At 38.5% G+C, this 27,138-nt stretch overlaps 1 protein-coding gene and 1 long non-coding RNA gene across 5 annotated transcripts in view; one reads left to right on the top strand and one right to left on the bottom strand.

Annotated features, from left to right (window-relative positions):
* The window catches only part of NT5DC1 (5'-nucleotidase domain containing 1), a 149,767-nt gene that overhangs the window by 67,050 nt on the left and 55,579 nt on the right, over positions 1-27,138 (top strand). The window lies entirely within an intron of this gene.
* LOC126046007 (uncharacterized) lies at positions 387-26,554 on the bottom strand. 4 transcript variants are annotated; one of them, XR_007508189.1, is made up of 4 exons: positions 25,375-26,554; positions 7,848-8,197; positions 2,686-4,910; positions 387-454 (listed from the first exon to the last, which is right to left on the bottom strand). It is a non-coding gene; the product is annotated as an uncharacterized LOC126046007 (long non-coding RNA). The 4 variants fall into 4 exon arrangements; XR_007508191.1 differs by lacking the exons at positions 7,848-8,197; positions 25,375-26,554 and having other exon boundaries at positions 2,686-2,762; positions 2,874-7,841; XR_007508190.1 differs by lacking the exons at positions 7,848-8,197; positions 25,375-26,554 and having other exon boundaries at positions 2,686-3,117; positions 4,036-7,841.

Genomic DNA, 27,138 nt, shown 5'->3' with positions numbered 1-27,138 from the left:
TTCTTAAAATGGTTTGGCCTGATCCCAGGCTTTAGCCTGGCCTAAGCAGCTTTTTAAGGTTTTGTGCCATATAAAAATGCAATCTAATTCTGAAAAGATAAACAAAGCTGGGAGAGGACAGTGTTGTGTTTAGGAATGAAAGAATATACAACACATATCTGCAACATGTACCTGAAATGAGCAAAATAAAAGAAATACACTCTTAGCTTGGTGTGAGCGTTACTTTGCAGTATTTTCAGCTGCAAAATGATAGAAATTACATGTGAGTGAGTGTGTTGAGGGAATGGTACTGCAAAATGTTTCTGACTGTCTGTTTTGCTTAAAAAAAGCTTCCCTCTTGAAATAGTACTGACATGGGAAACTTTTCATCCATTAAAAGATACCTGCCTGGAGCTTGCCCTGCTGTTAATGAGCCAGAGTTTGTTTCAACATCACAGCTGTGCTGCTGCTGCTCCTGAAAAGAAAGAAAAAAAAAGTAAAAACACTGTATTTAAAGCTCATTAGGAAAAGCTTTGTAATGAATACTACTCTGAATGCCCAGGTGGAGCGCGAAGGAATGCCTGCCATCTGGCCTTCCTTCACATTATGTGAATCAGTTATCTCGGGACCTTAGTCCCATGGGCATAAAATGGCTCCTACTGTACCCTACATAGGAACTGGTTAATGCAAATATTGGGCTGGAACGTGTAAGTATGATAAGCCTTTAACAGAGGCAAAGGTACAAAAGGTGGAAGAGCAAGGTTGTCATTTCGGGAGAAGGATCTGTGCATTCTCCATCAGGCTGCTGAGCATCTTCTAACCAGGGCAACAAGTACTGCCAGCCTGAGGGTCCCAGTGCCTGTTACCAGCTGGATTTCCATAGAGCCCTTGGCATGTTTGGAAAATCAGTGCATTAACATTCATAAGAAACCTAGAAATTTCAGTGAGACTCTTCATAGAAATACACAGACAGATAAGCAGGAGGAAAAAAAAGCACTTGGAGCTTGAAGCTGACTTTGTCAATAGTAAAGAGATTTAAAGCTAAGGCTTCTTTCTTGTTCCCTCAATTAAGTTACCATATGATATTAAAGTATTGTAAAACTAACTAGAAAATATAGATAGATACATAGACAGACAGAAATAAGGTAGTAATGGCATATATAGTTCAGTCAGTTTGTTGTTTTTCTATACATTTCTATTAAAAATATGGAAACTATATTTTGTTCTGAATGTATATGAAATTTGAAGACACCAACACTTGCAGTGATTTTCTGCTCTCCTAGAAAGTGTACAGCTTTGCTTCAAAAATTAACCATAAAACCATATTCACATAGCCTGTTACAACTAGGCTTCAACTTACACCATTAGTTCGGGTACAGTTTCACATGGGCTCTATTTTAAAATTATCTATGCAAGATATACGTATTCAATAGCTAATATATCTAGTTACAAATAGAGACCCAATAGTGAAGACTGACCATCTAAATAGTTTTGTATGTCTGTTTTTGATAAGGTTGCCCCTAACATAATATCCTTATGTCTTCAATGTGGAAAAAAAGACACTGTAGCTTCCTGTAAAGGAGCAGAGCAAGTTCATGCTAAAATTGGTCATTACCTCTTTAATCATTACCATGTTCACATGTTATATTTTTCTATTTATATATAGCTGGCAAGACAATGTGTAGTGTGGAAAGACAGTCAAGTTACTAAACATTAAATTAATGTTTATTGATCTCTGAAAGTGCATTCTTCCTACACTCCAGTTTTTGAGGGAACCTCCGCCTGCTGTTCTGCCCTGCTTTGCAGTGTTTACTTGTTTTTATCATCATATGCAGATGTCACATTTCTATACAATTTTGGCTTTAGGTCACAATTTCACTATTATACTGATCCTTATCTTGGCACCTTTGGAGATTGACAGAGCAATCCTGGATGACACTATTTGAGGTCTTCTATCTTTAAATGTTTAGCTTGACTTTTGTAGAAAACATAGATGGAGTCTATGTGAACACAAAAGGGTAGCTTCTGTGGGTGTCACATGGTATATTGAACACCCTTGGGAAATTTCAAAGGAGTTTTACAAGTTCAAATATCATTAAATTCCTAAAAAGCTTCATAAGAATTGGTAACCAGATGAAAGAAAGAAATCTGGTTTAGTACCTTTTATGGAAGAAGCTCATTTGCTAATAAGCTCTAGGAAATCCAGTGGAGGAGGGACCATATGAGCTTCAGCTAAAATTCAGTCAGCCTATGCAACAGAAACCCATAGGGTCATCAGATGCCCTTGTTTTGATTAGGCAAGCAAAATTCTACCATATATATATGTAGCAGGGTGGGGATAAGCATGTAAGGGATACACGGCCACAGTCCTCTGAGTATGGCGAAAGCTTTCTTGTATGAAAGCAATACTTCAGGCTGTAGCTAGAGGTAATAGGGCATGTACCTACAGCTGCCATACAGCTCTGACTACATACTATTAGTGCATCTCAGCACAGTGCAAGCAAGATCCCTGATAAAGACAGAATTTAAATTAACAGATTTATTTTTTATGACCACATTCAAACAGTTTGCAGAAAAATACAGCTGAAATAATTAATTTTAACATGTACATATCCTTGAGAATAAAGTAATTGGTATTGCTGAGTTTGCTGGGCATTTTTGTTTGTTAAGACAGCACAGAAAAATCAAGAGGTATCTTGATTTTACCTGTATTTTTCATTTTGCAGAGGGCTTGTTGTGTGATTTTGGGTAAGCCACTTAAACTTTTAATTTTTTCCATTTCCCTGTAAAATCAAGATAATGTATGTTTGCTCCAAAGGACTTTTCAAAGATGTATGAAAGAAAAGGGGATACATCAAGTGTAATATATTATTTATAGTTTTTTCATTAACTACCTCCTTTTTCTTGGATGAGGTAATGTAATACAAGGTCAGGAATTGAAGACTAACAATTTTCTTTTTTATTATACATTTATTTTACAATTCCAATATTTTTATCATAAAGAGCTTGCTTCAGCACGTGCTACCCAAGATCTGTACTACAACAAGATGTATTTAAAAGAGAAAGGTAGATTCAGTCCATAGCTACTTGATGCTGCTGCAATTCCGACTGGCATATGACAGAGTGAGATTTGAAGTCCTAGGGGAAGAAATAAAATCTGATTTTTCACAGTGGTTGACTCTTTACTTACACTGACCTGATTTAAACTGCACGTGCTACAAAACCATCTGGTGGCTATGTTGTAGGCTTTGTAAATTCAATTTTTTGCTGAAACTCTTAAAGCTCTCTTTCAAATTCAGATAAGGACATCAGAATTTAAGTAGATTTATCTTATAATGAATTTTAAACCTATTTCATATGAAATTGCAAAAAGATAGTTACTGAAACATATTTAAGTTATAATATTTATTTTAATTACGATATATATTATTTCACTATTTATTTAATTTGCTTAACAATGTGTATATACCAAAAAAGCTCAAGGGGGAAAAAAAAAGTGAACAAAAGCTCTTTAAGAAAAAGTTAATGTGCTTTATCTGTCCAAATGAAAAAAAAAAATTGTAAAGAAATTGTGCATTTGAGCATATTTCAAGGGAAGGCTCATCTGTATATTTCAGATCACTCTCTTTGTTTCCTTCTAAAAAAAAAACCCACCAAAAACATATAACCAAAAAGCAAATGTTTGATATGATTAGATTAACATGCCCCCATAAAGAAAAACATTAGCTTTGGATTCAGACATTTGTTCTGTTACTGTCATCAGAATTGACAAATCTGTTATTTCCCTCTGAAAACCTGTATAAATATACTAAGGTACACTGGCATAATATTTTAAGAGCTTGGGAGATGGTTGGGGGGGAGGGAGGGGTTAAAGTTTAAAATAAAGATTTTCCAGAGCATTTCAGCCCATATCCAAATTACAGTTAGGAATTTAGCTTCTTGAGTCTTCTTTCAAGTGAACATAAAGCTAGCAAGATCCTCCCAGCGCACCAAGTACAAACTCTTCTTTTCAGGCCCTGCGTCATATAACCTATTTCATAAAATGGTTCAGCTCACTTTTAAAACTTTTCAGGTTTGAAGCCTTCAGTAGCTCCTCTGGAAGGCTGTCCCACAACCTCACTCTTCTGATGGTTAAGAAAGTTTCCAGCCTAAATCTGTTTGTGGCAAGTTTATAGCCTGTTGCTTTTGTGCTTTTTTAAGATTAAGTTTTCCTTCTCCCTTGCAGGGGAGGTCTAATGATATGATGTATTTAACTATGCACATGATTCTTGCTCAGGCAGTGATTTTTTGCAAGACAGGCTGTCTGTGTTTTGACAGACTCTTGCAGAATGTGGACAGCCAGATATTTACTCAGATGAGATCTCACTAGTGTTTTTTACACTTGTATTAACTTTTTGCTATTTCAATTTAATTTACCTTGTGTACTATGTCTGAAGAAGTTATTTGTGTTTTACAGAGTCCTGGGTCATGCAAAAAAATACATGTTTTCCTCCTGTCTGATTTCTGGCTGATGAGCTACTACAGTGAAAATTTGTAATACTCCTTGGGGAGATTTTCCTCATCAAATGTAGAACTTTAAAAGTTAGGCACCTAAATGCTCTCTATGAGTAACTACAGAAAGAAGGAATAATCTCCAAAGAATCTCCATTCATTCCATTTAGATGTGTCTAAACTAGATCATATAAAATTACCAGCAGACTTGTTCACATCTTTCTAGTGATTATACAAGGAGACTCCACAGCTGTGAAGGTGCAGAGGTGTTGGATGGATTGAATGAAATTAATCCCATTTTGACTGCAGGATACTGTACTTTGTACTATTACGTTTCATCCCACGTTTACTATTCCAGTCCATTTTTCCCTTCACGTGGTGTTCTTCCTCCTTCACACTGGCAGTGCTTCTCATTTTTTGTGGACTTCTTGCATTCATTCCTATTTTAGGGGTGAAATCACAAAGTAAAATAGTAAACAAAATGAATGCCAAGACTAATCCAGGAGGAGCACTACTGGAGTAATCTGATTTCAGCCCAGAGGTTCCCCTTTCAGCACAGTTCATTGGCATTTCCTCTGCAACAGTCATTTTAGTCAGCACCTTCATAGTTTTTTTTCTAATGTTCCTTTTTTCTAGTTTACCTAGTAATCTCCATTGTGACACCTTACCAAATGTTCTGCTGAAGTTCAGATAAAATCAGATCTCTCTGTGCAGTTCTTTTGTCTGGAAAATCAGGTATCCTATCAAAGGAAAAAATCAGGCTACTCTGACATGACCTACCTTTACTAAAGCCATGTTACATTTTATTCTACTGTCCATTTACCTTCAAGCCATTAATTATTCTTTCCTTCAAATTTTATCCTAAGATTAACATAGAGCCTGAGGTGTGAAAGGATAAAGAGTTTTGAATCACTTTTTATTCTCTGGTGTTAGCACAAATCCTGTTAAGAATTGAATATAGTTTGTAGCTCTACCTAAGTAACATCTTCATTAAAAATCCTTCCTATTGGATCTGGTATTATATGGCCATTTTTCAGAGTTCTGATATGAAAGTGGGCTTGTCAGTAGATCAAGTGCATTAAGCTGTTCAAGCTTTGCTTGTGCCTTCACTATGATTATGGACATACACTTACCACATTGTCTTCACTGAAGACTTCCTTTTAATTTGGGCATCACATGTTGTTCCACTTCTTCCCTAGAGCTACCTTTTTTTTTTCCCCCACTAGATAAAGGAGTTGTAGGCATTTTCTTGAGCATCTTTTTTTCAAGGAGTAATTAATTTTGCCATTTTGACAGTTCTTTCTTTTCCCAGTCATTTTAGGCTACCTGCTTTTTCAAATATCATTATTTGTCCATTTGGATCTGGTAACATTATATTAAAGGATTTCCCTTTCCTTGAGATGCAAGTTCCAATTAAAATATGAAAGTTTAATATGAATAAATTCAGGTGTCCTTCATCAATGTGTTGATCTTTTTAGCAGTCTTTTGTCCAAGAGGACTGGTATTTTCAAATACATCTCAAGGGAGCTCTTGAAAAGGTGCTTTAAATTATTTCTTCTCTGCTAAGCAGTTTATTTGACAGGTAAAATAAATAGCTATGCATGTTTAATAGTAAAATTATGCTTATATTGCTTGCAAACTTTTAAGAGGGTTTCTGGTTAATCAAAGCTTGTTTTCAGTGACTGTATCATTGCTTAAGTAGAAAGAAAAAGGCTTTGATATTAGTGACCAAATAACTTTTACAAAACATTTTGACTAAGATATAAACACACTATTTTAAGTCATTAAAAGGTAGTAGACTAGAAGACATTTTGCAAAGGAAATGTAAGAAGATAATGCAGTGGCATTACATTGCTCAGTAACAATTACGGAATTATTGTGCTGTAAGTTTGCCAGATGGATGTGGAAAGGAAAAAAAGACCAAATGCCTGTAGACACATGCCCCACACAGTGGATGTGGCTCTCGCATGACAGTATGGGGCCTTTTGCTGTCTAGATTTAGAAGTGCTTTGAGAGGCCAACGTGTTGAGCTGTTTGCTTTACATCAAAGGAGAAATACAATTGATTAATGCTATTTTGGACCGTAGCTGCTTTGTTTGCTCCTCATTTGTTTCTCTGAACTAACTGGACCATGATCCTAGCAACCTAGTTCAATAAACAAGGGAGTACAGTTACAAAGAATATCACAACTGAGTATTTTCTTATGAAATCAAAGCACCTTGCCATCAATGACGCTTAGCTGTGTATTTTTTCTTCTGCCTTAAGTGGAGAGAAGTAGGATTATTTAGCTCAGAGAAAAAGGATTATTTAGCTAGTTTGTTCAAATGTTTAGTCAATGAGGCTTTGGAAAGTTGCTAATGAAGTACAGAGGCTAATATTCTTTTGCAAATGTGAACGGAGGCTGTTACGTGCCCCACTGGGAATACTCGGTGCTATTTGCTGTATGCAAAAGGCTTTGCATGACAATAAGAGGTCACTGAGAGACCATTTTTCAAAAATCTCCATATTACTAGTTCCTTAATCCAGGTTGTAGAATGAAGCAAACACCTGTTGTTACCCACTGTAGTATCCTGATGTTTAGGATTGGGGTCAGCTAGTTACCCTGGGGTTTTTTCATTCAGTTTAGCCTAATCTAAAATGAAATACAGATAATTAATTGCAGAATTCGTAATAAAGAGCATAGCTGCAAAATTTTATGAGAAAAGTAAATGCACATAAAAGGAATAAACCCACCTAACTTTGCTTAGCGTACATATTAGTTTAGAGGTTTTTTTTCATCTCCATGCCCTCTGGCACTGGTTGTATTCAAGCTAAGACATCTCATTTTCCCCAAATTATGGGTACTTGCAGAAAACAGTCAAGATTTGGGGCGTGTCCTTTTTATCTGCATGGTCAACATTCATCTTTCATGAAGGAGAGCAGGAAGAGGATGGAAAAGGAGATAATTCATATTCAGACAGTCTTATGCCTCTAGTCATTTGGTATTCATTAATCCAGTTCATTCTTGCCTAACCATTGTTTGCTATCTCCTGTTTTAGAGATGTTCATGTTTAACTGGCCCAGCTGAACAAATCTTATCCTTCCAGCCAGACTGGGTTTCATGTGACTGAACATTGGACATCAACAATTAGGCATCTGTTGTCTAGATTCCTTTTTAAGCAAAGGAAAGAAACAGGCATTTGTAGCGTGTGACTCACATGATCTATTTTAGACATGTGTGTACACTAGGATGGGAGGAGCAGCATGCTAGAGACACCCGTTTGTCTCCACCAACTATAAAAGAAGCCTTGCCATCCTGCACAGATTTAGGGATTGTCAGCCTTAGGTGGGGTGATTCCCATCTTAAGGACTGTTCTTGTACTAGGCTAGGTTTTTACCAAGTCCTCTCCTCTTCTTGCAAAGCCAGGAAATTTCCATGTCCCAGAGAGAAACTTCTCATTCTCCCTCTTTGCTCACTCACAGTGTAGCTGTACATTACGTAGCTGGGACTGTATGCATGTCTCAGGAGAGAGCTCTTATTTAGGACCGGTCCCAGAAGTGACCCATCAGTGCTGCCATTAACTGCTTTGGGAGCTTCTGGCTCTTCTTCATGACACTGGGATGAAGACAATGAAAATCTGCCTTGGAAGACCTGGGGGGTAGACGGGAGTTCCCAGCGCTGCTCTTCTCTGTGAGCTCATGTAGTTTCAGGACTTTGCCAAGCATTCGCTTGCACCTGCAAATGTTCCTGCAGCAAAGGGAAACAGATTAGGGTAATCAATATGGAAACTCAAACAAAGCAAAGCCTTCACAGAAACAGTGTTTGCAGGAAGTAGAAACTATTGTAGATGTTCTAAAACTGGCACAATTGTCAACTGTAAAAGGGGACGTTTAGAAACATCCTTAGTGTCTGAGTATGAGCATCTTCAAACACTTCCAAGTTGAACCTGAATGAGGATGCTCTTAGGTTCAACGATGAACTGAAGCTGGCTTAAGGCTCCTAATGCCTGATCCAGAACACTGCATGACATAAAGCACTAGCATAGGGTAAAATCACTTTGCTGATTAGATTTCTCTCCAGAAATATCAGGTTAACTTTGTCCCAGCTGGCTTTCTTTGAGGCCTCCACCACTCAAACTTTATAAAGGATCGGGTATTTGATCTGTTTAGCATAAAACCAGCACAAAGTCATCAAGTCAGCATAAAGAGCTTATTATAGTGTGCTTTGGAAAATGTGAAAGTAATGTGATTATGTCCACACCTGACCTGGTGCAAAATTGGGCGATCTGCTAGAGCAGATCTGATACAAATGTCTGTGGAGCTTAGGTTTTATCCTGTTACACTTCTGTGAACTTACCTGCCTATTCTAAGGAGAGTAAAGAGAGCGGTAAAAGAAAAGAGAAACCACCTGGTGAAGATATTAAGATGACAAAGGTGCTTGTATTGCAACTGCTTTAGTATTCCCTCCCCTAAGGAGAAGTGAATATTGTTCTAGTTCCTGGGAGGAATGACAACAAGGGGACATTCTTATCGCAATTTAAAAAAAAAAAGAGGAAAGAAAGAAAGCACATTTTAATAAGACAACACTGTTGGTGCTTGATTTATTCATTTTTAGTTCTAGATTTCTTAGTAGAAAAAAAAAAAGAGTAAAGAGAAGTAGAAATAACTGAGCCTTTAGTACCCCTTTGTGATTCAAACAATATTCCAAACTTTTGCTGGTGTAGATTTCATTAATTAAAAAAGCAGTAATATTCTCAATATCCTTGCTGTTCCTCTACATTACAAAGCACAGTAGGGCTTTGGTTTTGAAAGCTAAAATATAGCAAGCTGTTAATGGAATTTTATATTTGTGCTCCCAAGAGATTTAAATGAAGTCTTGAGGGTAACCACAATCCCTGGCAAGAATCCTCTTTCCTATTAAAGCTGACCTGGACAGGAGTTGCTTTCATGCCACTTTTAAATTGTCCAGAGAAAATAATCTCTCTGGGAGACATCACACATTCTTCTTGCCTCCCTGCCTCTGACCAGCCTAGCAGAGCCACTGTGTCTTAGTCATTAGCAGGGGAGAGAAGGAAACCAATACTTCCCAGTTCTGGAAAAGAAAACTGTTCAAGAAAAAAATACTTACTAGATCCCACAAACTAATAATGAAAGGTCTGTTTGATCACCAACAACTTACTCCTGACCTCATGAACTGGAAAATATTTTCTGTTCTCCTTGGGTAAGTCTTGTCAGTGAATTGTTTCAGGATTTCTTGGGGTGGATGAAGTAACTTAAAAGGTGACTTGTTTAGGGTTTTAAAATATTTTTTGTTTATTTATTCAGTACACTTCAGTTTGCTAATTATTTAGCTTGAGCAGAAGCAATTAGCTGCCAGTAGAACATCAGCAGTGAGCTTTCTGTGATATTCTCTCTACAGAGTTAGCACCTGCATTAAACTCTTGTTCTAAGTCACCACCTGGACCTGCCTCAGTCTCTGCATTAATAAATCAGGAAAACTGGTTTGGGAAAGTTAGACAATATAAACAACTCCCCTCCTAAAAAAAAAAAAAAAAAAAAAAAAAAAAAAGAATATGTTATTTGCATACATTGTTATATCAAATAGATACTTTAAGGTACATTTATTTTTGCATTTATATAGTTTGATGTTATTGAAACTGTTTTATAAGTCCAAAGTAGAGATTTGCTAAATATAAACTTGCTTGCTAAATGTAAACCTGGAGTGAATTCTTATGGTCAAATGTATAAAGTTCTTTGAAACTGGATGTATAGTGTTGTTGTTATAGTACTTTTTAATGAGGTTAAAAACAAAAGAAGGAATACTGATGGGATATGGGATCTAAGTCTGTATGGGAGCTGACTCTGTGTGCAGTGCCAGCTACTTTATAACTGCTATCAAACTTTAGGAAAAAAGAGATTGACTTCTTTTTAAAAAGAAAAAATTGGAAGACTTAGAAAGGGATGGGAGAGGAAAAGGAACCAGAAGTTATGTGTGCAATTTAAGTAGGCTGAAAAAAAATTTTAAATCATTTTCCATGAAAAACAGATAAGTGTCTGCTAAATATTGATAGTGGTTATAACTGATTTTCTGACAAAGCTAAAACCAAAAAATGATACATGATCATGTGCTATTTTTGGAGAATTGTAAGTGTCAAAGAAATCTGTAAGGAAGCCAGATAACTACTTTAACACAAAGTTATCACTCTGGTAACTTACATCAATCTTAGAAGGTGACTCGAACTGTCTTGCTGGTAAATTTGAAAACAGTGTGAAATATGTCCAGTCACTGGGGATATGGCATGCATCCACCTTCCAGCATGAAAGCCAGTGTGCGGCATTAATGTGTATTTCAGAGGGAAACTTAACTTCCAAACGGCCGGAGGATACCGGCCAGCTGCCTGCACAGAGAACAAGAGAAACCAAAACCCAGGGGGAGAGCGCCACTGCTGAAATCCTTTAAGTCTCCTATGCCTTTGCACCAACTATTTGCCTTATAGAGCTCTGAGCAAAACCAAACAGGAAAGATCTTAGACCTGTTGCACTGCCAAATATTTTGTGGTCTCTGGGAGCTTGAGAGTTGAACTACGAGACCTGTGTGGTATGTGAGAGGGCTGGAAAGGATTGTTTCAAGTAGGGAGGCAGTGACGGCGCTGCTGGGTCTCACTCACTAGCCTGCGTAGGTGCCAGACAGCCTCTTCCTTGGAGTTCAAAACGGGCAAGCAAAGTGATCTGACAGCTAGTAAGTTTATCCAGTAAGGTCAGGTGAAGTACGAACTCCCTAATTGCAGTGACCTCTCTGCTTACCACAAGGAGGAAAAAACGCTCTGTGGAGTTTATGAACTCAGAGTTATATTTCTTTCATTCAAATATACCCTCCAGTCTTTAAAGCTCACTGTTCTTCCATAGACCTGGAATACCAATTGGAATACCAATTTTGTGATGGAGTTGTACTAGTTGCAAACTATAGTCACAATATCATTCCTCTGAGAAAAGGATGCGTTAGAAAAAGCTGTGTTGCAAGGCTGTCCCACCCAGAGGTGGCTGTCATGGTATGAATGGCCTTTCTCTGGATGAGGGTTGCTAACAGCGCTGGCCTGGAGCCCTCTCTCCGCAAGCTGCCACTGTGTCAGATCCATGAGCAAACGTAAGAGCTTGGATAAGGTGAATATCAATGATCCAAAGAATAAGAGAACTCAAGTGGCTTCTCATAGAAACTTTAAACTCACGTAACTGCACTGAATTCCTGGAAACGCAAGAGCTTGGTACTTTACGTGAAAAGGTACGTCCGGAGTGAAGGGCTACCATGCCATTTGTGGGAGCTGAAACATTGTGGTCACTGGGCTACAAGAGCCATATACTCTTTTTACATGCTGTGAAGTAAAACTCAGCACTTCAAGCTGGTTATGAAGGCAACTGCCAGAAAAAGTTCAACACAGTGTTTCACAGCGTAATATTACCCCAACAACAGGCCTTCAAGTCACAAAATAATGGGAAGGAGATAGGAGGGTGTAGTTTGTGGACAGAGCCCAAGAAGCCATGACTTGTGTTCACTTTGGGTTCCTTAAAACCCCATGTCAGGACCTCCCTAATTTCTAAACAGCCATGTGCACGGTGTAGTGGTGATGTACCCTGAGCAGAGGAATGCTGAGGCCATGGGGCGTCCCCATGATGGGATGAGCTTCTGAAGATCTCTGTCACATTGGGCAGGCCTGGCATGGTGTGACCTTCTCCACATATGTGTCTGTCTCCTGTACTGCCCCAGTCAAGAGGCTGTGCTTGCACCCCAGCAGCCCTCACGTTGTCAGATACCGTGACAGTTTTCCTTTTTTCAACCTGTACTTTGGAAGCAGGAAAAACACTTTGGGTCTAGTCATTAGAAATCCTCCTAATGCTGCCCAAACGTGGCTAGGAGCAATAAGGCATTCTCTGATACTTTTTTTGTTTCTCAGACTTTTAACAGCTACAGGGCATGTTGCAAAGTATTGTCTTTTAGTCATTCTTTTGCTTGCTCCTTGCACCCGGATCTTTGCTTCTTGCAATAATTGTGATGATCAAATCCCTGGGATGATCGGTGCCTTTCTGCCATGTGATAATAGAGTGTTTGGAGTGAATGTTACATGAGCCATTTTGCTCCTACAATATCAATCAGATCAGCTCCAAAAAAACCTGTCGTGAATTCTGCTTTCTGCTGCTGTTACTGGTCACTGACCAGAAACACCAACTCACTCGAGGCAGCTCTTTTTCCCTTCTCCCTCCCCTTCCGAGGCTTGGCCCTGTGACTTCCTCTGCTCCTCCTGCCTCTTTTCTGAAACTCATTGTTCTTAGATTGAAAGCAGACTCCAAAACCACCACAAACTGTTTTCTTCTGTTTGGAACAGCCCTTCCTGTGCATATTATATATATGGTGTGACTTGCTGACAGTGTGCATCAGGCACCATTCGCTGGAGAGAGCAGGAAGGAATAAGATGATGTGCATTGTCGGACAGCAATCCCTCAGTCCCACTGGAGTGTAAAAGCACCAGAGGACATTTTCTTCAAGTATCTTTGGTTCACTTAAAACTGACAAACCAGATAAAAGTTTTACTTCTGATTTGGCAAAACTTGGATGGATAATCTTTAAGAATTTGAACGTAACCATGGTGAACAGTGGAATGATTAGTTTAACAAAACTATATTATTTTGCCTTAGAGTCACTGAGCTGCTAACACCATAAGGGTTAGTTTTGACACTTAGCCACTAAATACATTGCTCGTATAAAGTTTTATCTGCTGAGCACGAAACTTTAGAATTATTTACAACTTTCTTTCTATCCTTCTATTTATTGGGTCAGGCCAACAGCTAGGCGTAAAGCTTCATATAATACAGGTATGAGGATTTTAACAAATTTGTGATTATTAAAGATGTCCCGGTCTGCTGCACTGTGAAACATTTGTTTTCTTGTATTACATTATTTAGCTTCTGAATCATTTAATTTCAGTACCCCACACTATTAAATGCTATTTGATTGCTCAAAAGTATATATTACTTCAAGCCTGTTTTTTTGTGTGAACTATGGGGATGCTTCTGAAGGATTTTCACTGTATGTCAGTATTTCTAAGGGAAGTGCCACTAGAAGACATGAGATAAAATATTATCAAGTTTTAATTTTCAGGCATGTGTATAACAGTCAATTAAGCAGATGAATAATCTTTTCTGTATAGCAACAATTACATCTGCCCCCTGCGGATACTACGAACTCGAGCAAAGAGCTCTTGGCCACCCAGTCCCAGCAAACAAAGATTATTTTCTTCATTACATATAAAACTGTTACTCAGTGCCTATAAATTAATTTTGATAGAGATGGAACATATCCTGACACATCATTTTTTAATAAATGTGGATTGGGATTAAAATGTTATGGTTTGGCAAAGAGAAGCTGCAGGTTAGAATCTATGATAAGTTTCAGGAGGGAAAGGGAATTAAAATGAAAAAGCTCTATTTTAAACTAAAATGAAAGACCATCAGTAATCTGAACAATTAAGATGAAAAATTTTCCATAAGGTAAAATTGCACTAATGGTAATGGAAAGACTAATCCTAACTTTAGAGCTCCCTCTGGAGCAGGGCATGACCAGCCACAGGACAGCAGTTGTGATGAGAATCCCTTGGGGTCTCACCATGTGGTGGGCGGCAATGTCTTCTGGCCAAATCTGGACCCAGTGTAATGACACAGAAGGGTTTTTATCACTGCTAAATTTTAAACAGTATTAACGATGCAGACATACAGTGTCACTTGGTCAGTCCTGAAGAGCAGCTGAACCATTTCAGTTCCTGGTTAGGACTCAGCAGCAAGGTCACTTCGGATTCAGGTCTAGGTTTTTCAGATGTGCATCACCACAGAGACAACTGATTTGGGGGGATTTTTCTTTTGAGCCTTGCCTAGGTTTAGTCCCTAATGGAGGACAAGAGAATGTGGGGGTTCCAAGTAATTCAGTTCATTGCGTAGGTGGGTTTGACTTCGATCATTTCTATGGCTTTTTCTAAAAATCTTCTTTTAGAGGAGATGTGACTCACAACTGAATCTGTGACTTTGTGCTGTGAGGAGAAGTGTGATTCACTTTTTAAAAACCTCTCTGTACTGAAATAATCTTTATTAGATAAAGATGGCAAGACTGTGAGTTTTTCACCCCATAGTCAGTATTTTTAAACTTTGTGTATAAAAACCTGCAGCTATCCAAATGAAGCACATCCTCACTTTTTCTGCTGTTTCATGGCTCCCTGTTACATATTTCATCACAAGTTGAAGGGCTTTGTTCACTGGCATATCCCCAGCCATTGCAGGTAATCTGACTAAATTCTTTTGCATCCTGCTAAATGATGAAATACTGTTAGTAGCTGGGAGAGTCTCAATAAAAGCATTCACTCCTCTGTGAAACTTGCTCCCTCTGGTGTTTCAGCAGAGCCAGTGCTTAGTGACATTTGAATCTAGGCTGTAATTTAATTACATCATAATAATGAGGAAATTTTTTTCTTCACAAGTTCTGTAAAATTATTTTAAAAACTTACTGTATTTTACTGTAAAATAAGATTTTGTTCCATCAGTGTTTTCGTAGAGATACGCAGGTGTCATTGCAATGAATACAAAAAGCAATACACATACCTTCCCGTACTGCTCTAAATGCCATTTTCCCTATAAATAATCTTCCCATTTTGTTGTATTATTTCATTGTATTCCCAGGTTTTATGCTTACGGAATTAAAGAAAAATAATATATCAGTCTCATTTTTGAAACTTTGTGTAGAAACGTAGCTTGTTGTTTGGGTTTGGGTTTTTGTTTATAATGTAAAGCTATTTGTATCTGTCAAGCTAGGAAAAAAAATGGCATGTAAGCATGCTTCTAATTTAAATTGTTCCCTGTTTGGGGAACATTATACTTGATAGTGAACTGCAATTATTTTTAAGAATACCAAATTCTGGAGAGAAGGTAACTTTCTGTATCCATCTGGCACAAGGTATTTCAAGGGTTTAATCCTGCTCCCAGTGAAACTGATGCTACAAATGCCTTTTACTCCTTGATGGATCAGGACCAGGCCATCATGAACAGGTCATATGGCTAGCAATAGCAGTGACAGAAAATACTTGAAAAAGCAGGAGGTTGAGTGATGCCTGGAAAAGGCAGATTAAAGATAATGACAGAGACATTACAAGCTCCCTCACAACTATCCAAAGTATTTCTCTTGTATCAATTTTAGTCGGTTATTACATACTTTAATTGCTCTCTCGCTGTGGTAAGAAAGGTGTCCTTACTAAAAATACTATTGGTGAACAACCAAATTGAAATTTCTCTTGAACTTGAATGAACAGTTTCTGTAGAAATGAACTCCTGCTTCAATTGATCAGTGTAAGACATCTTATGGTCCTTAAGTTCTCATCTACTACACAAGAACTTGGTATTTCATATTACGGCATTATTTGGGGGGGGGAAAAAAGTCTCTACCTTAACATGGTAGAAAACTTTGAATAAGCCAGTGTTCTTTTCTGTTTTTTTCATTTGGAGTGATGTAGTTCTGCTACTTTAGGATTTGGATACATGCTTACACTCAAATAAGGTTGACTGAGTAACATATGAGACACGTATTGTGTAGATGAACTTTGTGCGTAGCAATGGAAATGTTTCTTGCGTGCCTAAGATTGTAAGTCACTCAGACAAGCTTCTTACTGCACTGTGGGGAAATACTGTCACCTGTTTGGTTTAGTTCTCTGTGCTTAATAAACCAGAGTGCTTTTCCCAGCCTTGGACTCCTGCAATCATCTCTATATCCATTTTGTTTGGCTCACATAAAGGACACTTTAAAGAAGCTGGAAAGGAAGAGTTTAAACTTCCCAGGTGAGCACTGTGAAAGGTGTTAGATTGGCATTTTACGTGGGGCATGTTCCTGGGCTTGCAAATGGCATAAAAAGTTACTGCCTGCCAGGTGAGATGGAGTGACTGATTGTATATGCGCACATTAAACCTGTCCCCACAGTGAAATAAAACGTTTGCCTGAACGAGGGAGAAAAGGAAGCAGGTGTGCAGATACAAGTTCTCAGCTGCCAGCTGGCAACTACTGAGGTTTGCTTGTTCGATCACTTGCAATCATCTGCAACACAGAAATTATAATGAGAGCAGGAGTAGGAGCAAAATCAGCTTGTGTCTTTTGAGTATATAAAATTTTGGTAACATGCTCAGTCTGTCTCTTGTCATATTTAGGAGGATAAAATCCTTAAAGACACTTAGCCCATTGAAGTAGGTAAGAATTTTGTCATGGTAATATGAACAAATCCTTAAGAGGCATGCTTCTATCAATCTATAAAATATCTCTTAGTAGTACATAGTCACCTGTGTTCAAGTACCAACAGATACACACATATCAAAGTATATATAGCTAGAAAGAACCAGATAAAGTTATTTAGACAGCCTGTGGCATGTTACCTTTTGTTTCTATATAGCATTCCCATTCTTTGGGCAAAAATATTTGTGCAAGAATGCAACCGTAGATCCAGGATAAACCAAGAAAGACTTTTATTAACACAATGATTGTGGTGAGCTAATCATGAAAGAGCACAAGGTTCATAAATAAAAATTCCAAGAAAATTTGTATTATAGCTTTTCTATATGTTTCCATTCATAACAGTGTGTGCTGCTGTCCTCATATTTTCTAACAACGCATTTCTGTAAATGAATGTTTATATTCTATAAATGCAGTCACATTACTGATTTCATGAACAGCAGCCAGTCATACTATAATCACACACCGGTCATTCATCTTTGACATCTGAATAGCTACCACATCAAGGCACATCACAGCTGACTGATTTTTCCAGTCATATTGCAGCTTACCTTAATATTGACTGTTGTTCCTCTCCTGCCTGTACCCAGTCTGTCCACAGCAGACTATTCTTGGGTGGATTTCTGTTGTTCTCACTTACAAGGTTATATTTCATTCTTCTAGACTATTGCATATTTTTCCACTTGATTATCTTCTAATTGCTAACTGTCTTATATGCGCCTCCGTTTTACTTTCTAGTAAAGTTTTTATTGTACACTTAGTCATTCTAGCCAGCAGTAAAATTGTATTGCCACAGTTTGAATGTCTGCAAAAGGCAGGTTTAAGTTGTAACAGATGGATGCAGGCATTGTGTGTCCATCCTTGCTTTGACACCTTCTGTTTGATTATGTTAATACAGAAAACATACTACTGGCAAAACCTCCTATATCTTTGATCTATTAGAGACCTTATTTCTTGTATGCAATGAGTGAAGAGAGTAAATACTAACAGCATTACATCGGATTCCCTGGCTTATCCTGGGATACTGACATAAACCATAGGCCAAAAGTTCTGAATTTTCAGAGAAAATCAGCATCACATCGCCTTTTACTGTCACAGAGGCTTTGGCTGTCTAACCATGGGAAGAGTATGAAGGCAAAAAGAGAAATCCAAAGACAATTTTATGTATTTTTTTATACTTTTTCATTATAAGAGAATGTGCCAAGTGTATCCCTACATTTCACAAAAAATACATTTCTATAAGCAATAATATCAAAGATTTCATATTATCAAGTAAATACTATGATTGCCACTTGTACATGCATCTTTGGCAATTAGGTAATTTATACTACTGAAGCACCACACAATTCCATAGAATCATAGAATGTTTTGGGTAGGAAGGGACCTTTAAAGGTCATCCAGCTACTCTTTTTGGTTTTCTGATGTATTTATGGCATTCTAAAATGCTTATCTTATCTAGTAGTCTGACTCTATTCATACTAAGCTGTCCATCTCATGGCAGGATGTTCTCGAAAGGATTTCATATGTTTTTAGACAGATGTGCTTCCATGCTTTCCATTACATTAGCTCTTCAGTGCCTACAGAGACTTGGAATTTCCTGCAGCTGAACTTCTATATGAAAATTATCTCTATTTACAACTGAAGATATTTTTGTTTCTGAGTTTTTCCTACATAATTTTTGATGTTACTTTATTTTGTATTCCTTTTTCCATTAGTGGTAAAATTACAATTTTTTAGAAATTTTACATGTGGAAAAGCCATAAGTAATCCAAATGTCTAACAATTATATGAGCACATAAGAAATTACAGTCCTTTCTCTAAAGTTTCTTAAAGTCTTTATACACAGACCTGAAAATTTAAAAGTTCTTTAAGTACAGTAACTGATTTATTCTATCCACTAGCCCATAAATTTGTAATTATAATGGTATGATGGCATTTTCCATAGAAGTGTATCTGTCTCTCTGTACAAGTACATCTTACACTTACATATGTAATATGTGCACATAAAGATTTTGTTTTATAGAAGCCTTTACAATGAATACAGATACAACCAATTTCCTGAAAGATCTGCATATATCTGGTATAGTGTTATCAGACAGAGTTATGTCTTTGATACTCATGTGGTTTCTGATGCCTGACAATTTCCATTTAAAAAGGAAAAAGAAAACCTTATTTCTACTTCTTTTTGCTTGAGTCCTTATACAGCAGGGAAATTCCTTTTAAAAAAGCAATTTTGACATAGCTACTATTGCTAATGTATTTTAAGATATAAGGAGCAATTTAATGATAAACTAGAGAGTTCTACTTTGTATCCTATATAACTATAAATGGTCTGAGACCAGCATTAATTATAGATACATTTTCCAAACTCAGTTCATATCTTCTAGTAGAAAGGAGGTAATAAAAGAAAGCCCATATAGCACAATATTAACAGAAGAATCTGACATTAATGTTTAGATGTCAGTCCAAAAAAATAAGTGAATGAGGATTAAAATGATAAGTCTCGTTGCAGAATGCATAGAGCTATATGCAAACATGCGGTATATGTCATTGCCTTTGACATGAATGGTAATTTAAAGCCTAAAGCGGAAGCGGGACTCCTTACGTGTCTGTTTTCTTGGGACTTAATAACCAGTCCTGCAGTCTGGAAAACAAAAGAGCTGTTTGTGTGGCATCTGGTTTCTCCATAAATATTCAGGGAAGAGTTTTGTTGCTCTGTGGAATCTGCCTCTACAAAGATTTTAAATGTACCATACTTACAAATACAAATTGTTCATGCAGTATTTACTTTCATAAATACTCTGTCCTGTTTGGCTTAGCCCCATGTAAGCGGGATTTGAGTGGCAGGACTTTCTTCCTTGCAGCCTAATGAGGGTTCGAATGGTAACCAGGCTCTTGCCTTCTGTTTTTTCTCATCAAAGAAGTGTTTAGTTAAGGGTGTAGTAGCCGGGGAAGAGAATTGGAACAGGGCTGTCGGTGGTGGAGTGGAGGTCCACAGAAACCCTCCTGCTCCACAGCCCACCCACCCAGGAGGGTAGCAGGAGGATGCCCAGGAGTGCCCACTGCTGTAACGAGTGGTGTGGGTTCCCAGCCACCCCCTGCCAGGCTGCCAGCCGCTGCACAGTAGGGCAGGGGCTCAGCCGCGTCCTCTGGCCTCTGCTCTTATCCCCGCGGTTCGGGGTGCTGTGGTAGTGGCATTGTTCCTGGCTTCTGCCCCAGGATGTCAGTGAGGCAGACGTTCCTTCTCAGCGGCAGAAATGAGCCCTGAGCTTTACAGCACTGTCACCATGTAGAGGAGAGTCTTGAGAACAACCAGCTGTTGTTTTCTGCTCAGGGGACATCATGCATTTCTTAGTAGCTTTATAGCTCTTCAATTAATATAGGTATTTTCAAAATATGTACCTTAGTCCACATCCTTTGTAATTGGGGTTTTTTATGTAAGCAGGTTTGGATTGTTAGCTAGCAAGAGAGAGGATCATTTCCAACAGTAAAATGGATGTACTGTATACTGTTGTAGTTGATGAACTGCAAGCAGATGAGTTACAGAGGAATAAAGAAATGTTTTTTTTCCTGTATTATGCTCAGTAAAAAGGTATTATATGACTTCAGTAGACCAGAGAGATTGAGCCCTGTAAAGTTTGCATCAACAGAAACAGCAACAGCATTTCAACAGCGCTGTAAGAGGTACTCTGTTCTCATGTAAATATATTCATCGAGTGTATCAATTGCCTTAAATTTCCAGAATTTCCTGCTAGTAGCTGCAGACATCCATAAGAAAAAATGGCCTCAGAAAGCCAAGAGTTCTCACCTGACAGAGCCTATAGACAACCTGAAATGGCAAAGTGGTCTGTCCAAATACATACAATCTATCTGGAGTATGTTACCATCCCCTTGCTGCGAGGGGTCTCTTTTAAAGCCAGAGCACACCAGGTCGTGTACCCAAATGTATCTTCAAAAAAGTTTCGACTGGACTGTCCTAATTGTAGATGTAGCTCCTGTAGCTGCTTTAACATCCAAGTTTCTTCAAGCTTGTATGCTAGGTTGCTATCAACTTGGATTGCCCGTGCTCACATCTCTGCAGCTCCTTCATAGAAACAAAATCTGACTAAAAGTTGAGATATTTCTTACAAGAAAATGGCAGTGAAACCAGCCATGAGAGTACACGATCTCCCATTAACAGTTAATTAATTTCTGATCAGAATGAGAAAAAAGGAGAGATCAAGCATAACAGGTATCCTTAATCAGACATTTATGTGGCATGTAGGAGGGCCTGTGTTCATGTCATTCCTTTTCTGCCGGATTTAGGTTAGAATTTTGGACTAACGGAGATTTCCAAAGGATAAGCTTGGAATACAGAGGCAGAGACTAATTCCAAGTTTGATGATTAGGACACCCACACGCAGAGAGGTATTGTAAAGTTTGGGTCCCTGTTGCCAGATGAAGTGGAGAGGGTCAGATAAATCACAAAAACAAAATCACGTCAGCACCAGGATTCAGCATACTGGAACCATGTTCCAGCAAGGCAGAAACAGTACTTCTGCCTGGCTTGCAAAATGGACTTGTGCGCAGTAAGCAAGTGCCAGTCCATGTGCACGTGTGTTTCTCCCTTCTTTTTTTTTTTTTTTTTTTTTTTTTTAAGGGCTTTTGTTTAATCCTGATTCAGGACAGGGGAAAATATGGAATCCCAGAGAAATTTGTGAGCTAAAAATAATTGCTTCTTGCACAATTCTTCTTACAGACACCCTTTTTCCTCCTCATGCTCACTCCTGGAATTAATCTGGGCTAGCCACTCTTCATTTGGGATCTATTTTACATTAAGTGATATTTACAAGTTTACTTTTCATCTGTTTGCCCTTGTTTGGATAATGTTAAAACAGACGGAGAATCAGACCAGGAGAGAAAAGAATGCAGAATCAGAAATAGAGCACTTGGAAGATTTTTCTTCATAACTTTTAAATACATTTCCCTGGGCTATAAACTCCAAAATTCTTGCAGACAGGCTGACGAGCAAGGACCTTTCCAACAGCGCTTTAGGTATAATTTTAAATATTTTCTTCTTTTCCATTCTCCATAAAAGAGTGATGAACTCAACACACAGGCTTTGCACAAAATTAGTTAATTTATTTTTGCAATTTTTTAAACATTCTTAATGGAGTCTGTACATCTTGATAAATTTCCAAAAAGCAGCTTTTTTTAGTTTCTTCTCAAGCTGATAGCACTACAATAGAATAAACAGGACTTTGTGCTCAAAAGAACAGCATTAGAAATTGAATGTTCCTCTCTCAGCATCCCTATGGCAGGTTAGCTGGTACAAGTGGGAGAGGGATGGTCTGCAGTGAAAGTAGCATGAAGTCAGCAGGCTGTGTCTCTTTCTTTTGTTTTGGTGAAGTTGTCAGACCCCTAGGTTGTATATTGTTCAGATTGGCAAAAACCATGTTATTAATAGCAAGAAGTCGAAAGCTGTGCTGCGGCTCCTTGCTGAATTCATTTTTTTACTGCCTACAAGGAAATTTTCTTTCTGACGTGATCACAGGCATCATTATCCATAGGTGAGGTGGATAAATATGAACACTAGCATCACTCCTTAAAGCAATGGGCGCAGATGGGGGATTGATTTCCCAAGGCCCTCCTGCCTCCATGGAGGCCAATAAACAGAGAAAAAGGGGGTAGAGGGGGGGGTCGGTCCCTGCTCGCTAGATGGCACCACCCGCACGTTGTACCGGGAGAGGATGCGTTCCCAGCCGGGGAAGTTGCTCTCCATCTTTCTGGTACCGTATGGCTGAACTATTGATATGGCAAAAAACTGTGCGTACAGGTAGGTTTTGTTTCCTCCAGCTGTGCTGGCTTCTTAGAGGCAGATGAATGCCTTTACATGACGTCTCGCTGCGGTGTCCAAATGGAACTTGACTCTCTTCTCAGCATTTAAACTCTTTGGGTCTTATCCCGATGGCCCTTCTCGGTACGTCTTCCTATTAATGTTTCTTTAATACCTGGAGACTGGGAATACACTGCTGCAGTCTCATCCAGGAACTGGTTTATGAAGCTCCATAGGCCAGAGCCATGAAAAGTACTTGGTATATATGTGATTTGAAAGCTGTATTAACAGGATAGCTAGTGTGAGATCCCGGGCGAGTAAGACTGTCATTATAGGTAGTAAAATATGATGATAAGCTTAACAGAAGGTGTTGCATCACCTACAGTGGAAGTAGTTATTATTGAACACTACTTTTAAGTTAGAAAAATCATGAGATTGCAGAAAGCACACAACGCATAACTTGAATTTTCTAGACATATAAGTTAATCATAAAGATGAAAAGTGAATACTCTGTTACAAATCTTCCTTATTGTCACATTCTTCTGTTGTCTGTTTTTCTGATACAATTTAAAATGCCTCATTTTCCACATAGGTCTTCCCCCTACCCCATTCAGGTGGTGCTTATTGCTTGCAGTTTCCCATTGTCCATCAGGTTGTTGTTGAAGTGTGGATGTGGCATCTGTACAGGAATGTTAAGTAGCAAGCAAAACTGGAGTCTACGTACAGCTCTTGGTCCATCTGTACCCATCTGGAAAGTTTGCAACTGTAGACCCAGAGGTTGGAATTAACAACATTTGTTATTCTCAGTGTGCAGTTCCTGTAACAAATGCCTCAAAGTAGCTGGTGCATTTAAAGCTTCAAAAAGAGTTTCAGTTCCTCTCCAGAGCTATTTTAATTTGAGATCTACAGAAAAGGGCATTACCTGTAATGTCTTCTTGGTGGAGCAGTACAGATGAGTACGACTTTTAGTTTATCAGCAACCTGTAGTCTGGGTGTCATTATAAAATATCTATGGACTGTATTTTATTTCTTCATTATGCATTTCATTTCTGCACCAAACATAACAGCATGTTTCATGCAAGGCAATGGACTCAATTAAGCCTCATCAGATGTATAAATAAAAATGTACTCCAATATTTGACTTCCCTTTCAAATTAGGTGGCAGCATTTCTTTTAGACCACAGCAGCATTCTGAACAGATCCCACTTCCCACCTTCTTAGCTATATTCAGTTCAACAAAACAATTTCCTCCATTGTAAATTGTTCTGCAGTTTTTTTATGATGTGTTTACCAGGGGATGTATTTTAGAGGTGTGTGAGTTGACCCCAGGTATTGTTTAACAGGCATTTGAGTATGCAAAGTTTGTTGGGAAAAGAAGGTGCTCAGTGCAAATAGTTATAATGTATATAGAATAATCACAAATATACTTCGATGGCAAAGAGCAAGCTTTTATGACCAATGAATGTGTAAGGGTCAGTAGCTTCAGCAATCTGAGTACAGGTGAAGATGGAGATTTCCAGAAAATTTATGGTAATTTCCCACTGATAAGTTGTCTCCCCATAAATATTAACACCATGGCAATACTTATATAACAAATGATCTATGTAAATCTTTAACAGGAGGAAAAAATGTGGATTTTGTTGCTTTGAGTAATCACTATATCACCTTTCTGTCTTTTACTTGCAAGCATAGGTAAGCGTGTTGCATGAATCCTATAAGAAGATATTCTGGACGATGGAACAAAACAGACTTTTCCACCTGTGGAATATTCACTTTAGATGTTCACACATTGCAGTAGGGATTATGAAGTTCTGAAGAATCAGACTGATTTAACTGAGTATGTTTTCCCAACAAATGGTAGTTACCTCTGCATGGGTTTAGTGCTCAGCCCGTGGGTTGCAAAAGTGTCATCACAAATTAATTGATCTCATACGGTTTGATAAATCTGGTCTGTTACACTGCAAACTAGTACGGTAATGTAAAGCAAGGAAGTGAATTATTTTGAGAAAGAAATAATTTCCTCTAAAATGTAGGAATAGATCCTGTCCTACCTTCAAAGTACATCCTTCCTGCTTTGTAGTGTACTGTGGAAACATTGCTGTGTTGATGTAAATACTAACATAAAACCAGAAGGAAAAGAAAAAACAAGGAAAGAAAGAAATGCTGTTTCCAAGTTTTGCGTATACAAAACTATGGAAGGTCATTCAAACTACCCTCATCTAGACACCTTTCTAACACATGTCATGGGTTAGCAGTCCTCATGAAGTCAGGCTGCAAACTTTGCCACATACCATGCGCTTCTCATTTTTTTGGTGTTGTTACCCTTTACTACAGGAAGGGATCTGCAAGCATGGGCTGAGACAAGGCAAGGACTGCAGAGTGGGGCTAACTCTGGCAGTGGGAGCGGTTGTACCAGCAAGGTTGAAGTGGTCTGGGCTGGTCTCAGCCATTTGGGAACACCACTAAGAACAAATAACATTAAAATAGCCTGGCTTTCTCTTCCAGTGTCTGTGGACCTCAACAAGAAGCAAGAATAACTCTACATGCAAAAAACCACGCAAGCATCTGGCTGTGGCATTGCCCTCCTGGGAGCCTTGGCCGTTCTGCAGGCAGGACGCTGCAGTGGGACATGAGGCAGGACTAGGAAGCAAGAGGGTGAAGATTAGGGACAGGCTGAATGGGGTTGTTCTTTCAGATGGGGGTGGGGGGAGTGTCAGGAAATGGTAGTTTTTAAGCTCGCTTAAAAGGCTTTTGGGAAAAATTAGTTAACAAGTTAGGTTTTCAAGAAAAGGTACAGCCTCACCTTGAAGCTGACTTTAGTTAGTCAGCCCTGAAATCTGCAGCTTTGAGGTTCTGGGCTGGCCATCGTAGGTCTTCGGTCCACTGTGAAACACAGATAGTGGGGTGGCTGGGTGATGTTCAGCTAAGAGGTGGCAGAGCAGCAATAGCCTCTAATTTTGAAATTATAACTTCCTTTTAAATATAGCTAAAAGTCCTGTGCTTTTCCTGACAGCCTTTGGCATGGGAATCTCACCTCGGAAATGCGAGGGTGGGAGGGTGCATGGTGGTTCCTGCCTCGTTATATCAGACTAGAAGAAACAACAGCCACGCTTGGCTTCCTTAGAAGAATCTCTAGTTGTTCAGCCGCCTTTTAGTTTGAGACCTATCTTTAGCTAGCAAATCATTTTAATTTTTTGCAGTAAGCTTCTCATAGGCCACAGGAATAGAAAACAAGTAGAAGAGGAAGCGACCCGTGAAATATTTGCAGAGGTGATGTTTTGTGTGTGTTCTGCTGAAGTGTTTCGTTCAGTATATTAAATATTTATATAGGCCTGCAGTCACTATTAATCTAAGGAGTCATGTTTTCCCTAGCCCACCACGGATCCTTACCTTATGGTCACCCCCTTGAAATTAATCAAGGTGAACATAGAGTTGTCATCACTGGTAAATAGTTTATTATTTTAGAAAATACCATCTATTTCTGCCTGACCAGAGCTGGACATTGCTAAAAATATTGAGAAGGTTAATGTTACATGAGCTGTAAACATTTTCTTTAACAGATACACATGCAAAAGACACAAATGTTCCTGTATTTCCATTGGTAATGTGTGATTTGTTCAAAACTGAAGTGCCACATGCAGAGTGTTTACTTTGTGATAGTAAAAATCCTTACTTTTCTGAGAATATAGGAGGAAAAGTTTCCTCTTTAATTTGATCTCACATACTAATACATGTTCCCTATCTATGGGTATGCATTATTAATAGAATACAATTTATCCTTAATACTGGTCTATTTTTCATTATTCTTCAGATTTCCTAGCTCCTCTCTTCTGTCTCATTTCTGTCATTTCTTCCATTTTCTTTCCTGTTCTGTTCTACTTGTACATACAAGAGTAGCTTGAAAGATACTCTGCTTTGTAAGCAGCCACTCATATATCTGAGCACACAAGCTAATTCTTAGCTACAACAAGCAGAGGTTCATCATGCTGCCAAGTTCGGCCTCATGATGGGCAGCGACTCACTGAGGTGTCATTCTGAATTCCTGGTCTCCACTGGCCAACCCACCCACACTCCTTTTTTTCCCTTCTTTCCTCCCACAAATGCTGCTACTCTCTTTTTTTTTTCAGGTGAGAACGAGAGATTTGGTACCATAATACTAACATCTGCTTTGTCTCCAAACTCAGTATCCTCTTTTTATGTCTGCTCCTAGTTAACTAAGAGGTGTAAATAGCTAGTATTCTTCCTGCCTGAACTAGATCAGGATCCTTAACCCTTTGGTCTGTTAAGAAACTGCACAGTAAGAAGTTGAGACAATTGCAGAAAACATAAAAATACAGAATACTTTACATCCATCACACTCCTTTTTTTGCTCTTATGACAATTGCCTCTTCCTAACTTCCTATCTTCCTGGACTCTCATCCTTCTATTCTGTTTATAAACAACTTTATCTCCTGGGAGAAGGAGAGGGATGATTTATCTCTTCCTGCTGCTCCCTGTTCCTGATATCTGCCTGAAGCCAGGCCTCCGGGATGTAACCATATTTTGCCCAGTCATCCCTGCTTAATGC

This window comes from Accipiter gentilis, chromosome 15 (genome assembly GCF_929443795.1).
Source record: "Accipiter gentilis chromosome 15, bAccGen1.1, whole genome shotgun sequence".
Lineage (NCBI taxonomy): Eukaryota > Metazoa > Chordata > Aves > Accipitriformes > Accipitridae > Astur > Astur gentilis.
Note: the sequence above shows the minus strand (reverse complement) of the source record. Positions and strands in the feature narration are given on the sequence as shown.